Below are 6,000 nucleotides of genomic sequence, written 5' to 3' on the forward strand. Positions count from 1 at the left end.
ATGAAATGGACTGGGAATATATATTAATGAACAAGGCAAATACATTCCTGATCCATGGAAATTACAGACTGCCTAGAGAGACTGGCATTGCACTTATGATAGCATTAATAAATATATAATTCTTTAAGATACTAAGTATTAATATTTGCATCAGCCTAATTCCTTTCTCCCAGGTTCTGTTTTATTATCACAGGACACCAGATATATCCCTGCAAACTCTATCCTCCAGAATTTTTTGCCAATTGACTTCCAGTTTGGTTTGGCCAATAAGAGGCATTGGTGCAAGATTAGAAGGTAGAAGGAGGGGAGAAATCGCGGATCTTCCTCTCTTGGATATTAATTCTCTCTTTGTTTTGTGGTGGTATCTCTGAAAGGGACTGGAAACCTTTCACAGGGGTCTCAGCCTTGGCCCTGGTTTTTCCTCTTCTGCCATACTATCCCTTGCCAAATTTTCCTCTTTGGTGGTTCTAGCCCCTGCTATGCACCCCCGGAAGTCACAAATACATTCTCAGTCTCTGAGTTACCTCATTTTCAGTTGTTGCTTTCAATGCTTTCACCAGTTGTGTAACCAATTCTATTAGATTCACTCTCCTTGAAAGACCTAGTACGATTTCTGTTTCCCTGACTGAAACACATCATTCTGATGAATGCTACATATGTGGTCCAATGAACATACAAATGGGAGATCTAATCGATTCTGAGGAATTAGAGATAGCTTCCTTAAAGAACTAATATTTAAACCAAGAACTAGAGTATGAATAGAAATTAGCTAAGGGAAAGGAAGCAACCACAGCCACGTGATCAAACATCACGTTTATTTAAGATATCGAAGGACTATTTTACAAAAGGCAATTTCTCGCTATGCTACAGTTGACATATTTCCATGTCGTACTTCTTACTGCGCCATTGGGCCTACAGCAAACCTGCCAGCATCTACCTCAGATGGCTAACTCAAAGGTTTTTTGTTTTTGTTTTTAAAGTTGATCCCATTAAACTCAGGCACATTTTGCTTTCTACCAACTCTGATGTCTTTGCAGTGCCAGAAAAAAGAAAGAAAGAAAGAAAACACTTCTAGGGAGAAATGCCCAGCTGTGAATGCTCTTATGCACTTGCTTTTAGCAGCATCTCCAAAGCACGGTCCTCACTTGCCATCCTCAGGCCACATGTTTAATCAGGACTGTCAACATGTCAAAAAGATTAGGTTGGCTGACTGAATGACTGCTTCTATCTTTCTTTTTTATAACATTCTTTGTCACGGGGCTGCCTAATTATTAAGATCTACCTTACCAATAAAATAAAATGCCCTGTTTTTCCCCAGCTCTCAGATCAGCTTTACTGACTTTCTTTTTCTTTTGTCCCCAGTATGGCTCAGCACAGCACCTTTACTGATCCTTTGATACTTTATGCATTACAGAGTTTGGGGCATAAATTTTGATTTTTAAAAAATATTGCATTAATATATTATTTATCTCGATTTCTGAGTTTTTTTGTTTTTGTTTTTTGTATTCCTTTAAATTTCATACCTGAGGCAAGTGTTTCATACTCCTGGCCCTGGTCCTGATGCTGAAGGAGTCCTGGTTACTCCCTTAAAGAATCTTAGCCTGTGCTGACAGCAGAGTGGGACACTTACGTCTACACTGCTCCAGAGGTTCCCAGCCATTGGAAAGACAGAAACAGCAGGAGGGAGAGAGGGATTTCATTCTCTTAAATCATATTCAAAGACAGGTCATGGAGCATTCTTGGAGCAAAGCATGGAGTGTAAACAAATTTGAATATTAGATACAATTATTTCTGAAACATTTTTCTCTAAAAATATATATCATGGGTGTCAAATAGATTCTAAGATAAAAAATCTATTTTTTAAAAATAAACTTCATATCAGTCCTACTTCTAAGATTATAATCAAACCACAATTAGCAAAAGACATTAAAAATATAGGAAAACAAGATATTACAAACCAGAGGAATAATTTATTTCATGTGGGCTTCTCCATAACTACACCCATCCTCAGCCTTGAATCTTTTCTTGCAATTTGGCCACATTGAAATGGCTTGTGTGTATTTTAAGCTATCTATTTTGTGTGTGTGTGTGATTCTTTAGAATTTCTACTTGATTTCTCAAGGGCTTGCTTTTACAGTTCCTAGATGTAGTCTACAAATATGCCATCTTCCATATCAATGTTAACAGGCCTCCATTTAATACGAATAGAGCCCAGAATGTGAGGCTCCTGTTTTCTTGTTTGTACACGGTAAAGGCATTCATACCTTCATCTCCTCATCTCCTAAATGAAGGTTTTGGACTAAATGGCCATTAACATACTTTGCCATTTTCACATCCTGTGATCAAATAATTCTGTTCCACATATACATTTTATACTATATGGAAGGCTTACCTTAAGTTGACCTTATTGATACTTTTGTCTTACCTTTTGTTTAATACTGAATTTTATTTTGAAATAACTACAACTAAAATGGAGCACTTGGAAAATGATTTGTGGACTTCCAATCACAGCAAGAGTTTTGATTTCATACATTAGGCCTCCGATGATCTTTCCCATACTCTCTTATGTTCTGTTTTAAAATTGTATCCTTCTTTTATCATATTCCCTAAAATTTTCCTATATCTCAATGCTTTGATACTTTCACATGCAGAAGAGTGAAAGCATAGCACTGCTCATATTTATTAACAAGCATTTATTTTTCCTTTGCCCCCTCTTTCTTTCCCGCTTTTTTTCTCTATTCTCTTTTCCTTTGTCTTCCTTTGACTCACTTTTCCCATTTTCTCCTTGCCTCTTCTTCTTATTTTCACTTATGACAGTTAACATGGTCCTAGATGTTCCAAAAAAAATAAATAAGTAAGCAGAAATAACATTACAAATTGCATTTTATTCAACAGTTAAGTTATGCATACTAAATTTGATGCATATAGAATAACACAATAAGGAAAAGGTATTCCAAAACCGAAATGGGTTTGTGATTATAAATAGTATATGGTGACTGAAAGTAAGTTTAGTAGGGAATGAGCAGTCTTGGGAAAAATGGAAATCAGGATTCTAAGGGAAATCAAAAAATAATATGTTGAGTGTGGGGCTAGGAAGTGACTAGGAGACGAACAGATGCAAAAATGCCCACATTATCTTTAGCTCTTTTTAGGGAAGTTGGACTCCTGACAACTCTTCTAACTGTTGCCTTCCCTTAAAGCCTTCCCTAGGCATCCCCAAATTCAATGGTCCAGGCCCACTTTGTTTTCTCACCTGTATTCTAATACAGTCACACACAGAACTTCTGTCACACCGAAGGTACTCATTCACTTGCACATGTGCTGTCCTGCTTCCCACTAAACACCAGTCCCCTGGAGGACATGGCTGTACATTATTCGGCTTTGAATTTGAAATGTGGCACATATCAGACACCTATCTTCAAATTCTCTGTCCCCCGTTTACAATTCATGCAGATACACACAATATTTCTTTTAATATTTCGGAGCCACAATCTCCTTATTTGTAAAATTAGGAAAATATTACCCTTTATTGTGTTATTCTATATGCATTGAATTAAAATAAAAGAGATAGGTATGGGCTTTCCTTAAAAACTGAATAACTACCCAAACTTTTGTTTTTGAAAGCTTAACACATTTTTGGAAGAGGCCTTCTCTGAGCATCCTATATTTGTCACCTAAATTTTTTCAGTATAATGCTATGAAAGAGGTTTCTGGTCCATTTTCGAGCCTATAGAGTCTTTTTTAATGATTATTTCTCTTTCTTCCCCCTCATCTTCAATAAGTAATGTCAGCTAAAACTCTTTGTAGCTTTAAATGAGCATTACAGACAAGAAAAGAAATACCTAAACTGAGTAAGCCAAATTATTTAGTTGTGAAAAATTATGCAAACATCTGAAGCATGAATTCCCTCTTCTTGTCAGCTTTATGTAATTTAAGCAACTAACTATATATCTAGCCAAATTTAACGAGCTCACATCTTAATTACGCTCACTAATCCATTTATTTTTTTGTTTTCTCAAAATTCTGGCACAATTCTCAAAATAGCGAAAAGTGTGCTGATGAAAATCAATGATATCCAAAGGAAAAAATTTGATGTTCTGAAGTACAAAAATATATTATGAAGTTTGGTTGTGCTCTCCTTGCTTAAAGTACATAATAATGGATAAAATGTTAGGCTTTTTCTTTCTTTTGCAATAGCATATTACTATAAAAATGTGATACTAGGTCCCACTATAATAGCACAAATCCTATTTTGTAGTATTTCACAAATCCTAATTTAATATGTGAATTGAAGAGGACATTTTCTTATTATATTTGCTTTTGTTTTTGATATTTGCTCATATTAAAAAGATGAAGTAACAAAAATTTACAAAGATTTCTTCATTTTTGTCCCTAAAAGATTATAAAATGTTTTGCTAATTTATTTATTATATAATTTGTCATGCTTAAGCAATAATGAAAATTAGTTTTACAAATATGAGTTTGAATAACTTGTGTTTTATACCATTCATATATAGTTCAACTGACTCACAGTTTTTATATGTAACTTAACAGTTTTTATATGTAAATAACTCATTTACTTAAAGAGCTATCTGAAATAGGATTCAACATGATACAAGAAATAAGTCACAAGTGTATTTACACTGATAATCAGAAATAAATGTCTCATTTTTACTAAATTATGAAATTCAAATTTATGTATGCCCTACTTTAAGAATATAGAATTTTCAAAATTTCAAATTTATGAAATATATTTTTATCAAAAATATACTTTATAAAATAACCATTTTGTCTTGTTTTTCTGAGATGATTAATCGATGCTAGATTAATAAATTCTACATTATATATAATAATTATATTTTCAACCAATTCTTCAGAGACATATATATTGCATAAAAGGAGAGAAACGTAGTCTCGCCAATTCTCTATAAACTTCAGCGATATTTGAAACCATTTTGCACAGTCCAAAAAGAGTAACATTTAGAAGTCTCACAAAGCAGTTATCCAATTTACCATTTCCTTTTCCTTCTAGTGAATTCACCAGTGAAGCATTATAATCAAATATCACCCATAAAAAAAACAAATAGCAGCATTAAAAGTTTTATCTAACTTTTTGAGCTAATGTAAGTTAAAAGTTAATAAACTTAAACATTTAAACTAAGTTGAAATTTATAGCCATATGATTTTAAAGCCCAAAATACGAGTGATTTTATACTTTGTAGTTCCAATTAAATAATTCAGAGGAAAAATTACCTTTGCTGGTGGCTCAGGCGAAGAATCCGTGAGACTCAATCTCTCCATTTGTTTTGTATGTACCATAAGCATTATCTTTCTGTTTACTCCCACTTCTCCTCTTTTTCTACTTCTAAGGGAGGCCAAGCTATATAAACCATGATTTAGTTCCTCTTTTTGATGTTACATTCATTTCTCATATTTTCGTATAATGGTAAAGAGGAGGAGTAATATTTATGAGCTCATGATTTCAACAAATTGCAATTACAAACACCAGTCCAATTATTTACTTTTTTTGATGTATGGAATATTTTATTATTTTATCAACAACTATCTATACACAAATAAAAGTTACAGGTGCTTAATAGAAAAAACTGAGTAGCAAGCACAAATTTAACTGTGCCATAAGAGGACAATATTGCCACTGTTAGGTGAAAGCCCCTGGGAGAAAATAAACTGTCCCTCAATCATCATCATCTGGCTTCAGTTTCTCTGGATTTTACAAATCCTTCCTAGAGAAGTCAACAAGTAAAACAAAGCAGGAAACACTGGGCTTACCACATTCAGAGTCTTGTAGGGCAAGTTGGTTATCACCCCGGGAAATAAAAAGAAAGAAAGGGCAAAAAGTGTGTGTGTGTGTGAATACGTGCATATGACAATTATTACCAGTGTTGACCATTTCACTCAAATTCAATTCTTCTCTACTTCTAGCTCACTCAGAGTTAGTAGTGGCCACGAGTCTAGTTCTGGTCAATGAAGAGGGAGGGT

The 6,000-nt window shown here is 34.0% G+C and overlaps 1 protein-coding gene across 14 annotated transcripts in view; it reads right to left on the reverse strand.

The window, feature by feature from the left end:
* Window positions 1–5,764, reverse strand: part of TFEC (transcription factor EC) — a 226,521-nt gene extending 220,757 nt beyond the window's left edge. For 7 of the 14 annotated variants that reach the window (XM_055347455.2, XM_055347453.2, XM_055347462.2 and 4 more), the window contains exon 1: window positions 5,254–5,762. The gene's annotated coding sequence lies outside the window, so the exon portion shown is untranslated. The other 7 variants (XM_055347467.2, XM_055347460.2, XM_055347457.2 and 4 more) reach the window with 6 other exon arrangements.
* Window positions 5,765–6,000: the final 236 nt, after the last annotated feature.

The sequence above is a fragment of the Gorilla gorilla genome, chromosome 6, assembly GCF_029281585.2.
Source record: "Gorilla gorilla gorilla isolate KB3781 chromosome 6, NHGRI_mGorGor1-v2.1_pri, whole genome shotgun sequence".
Classification (NCBI taxonomy): domain Eukaryota; kingdom Metazoa; phylum Chordata; class Mammalia; order Primates; family Hominidae; genus Gorilla; species Gorilla gorilla.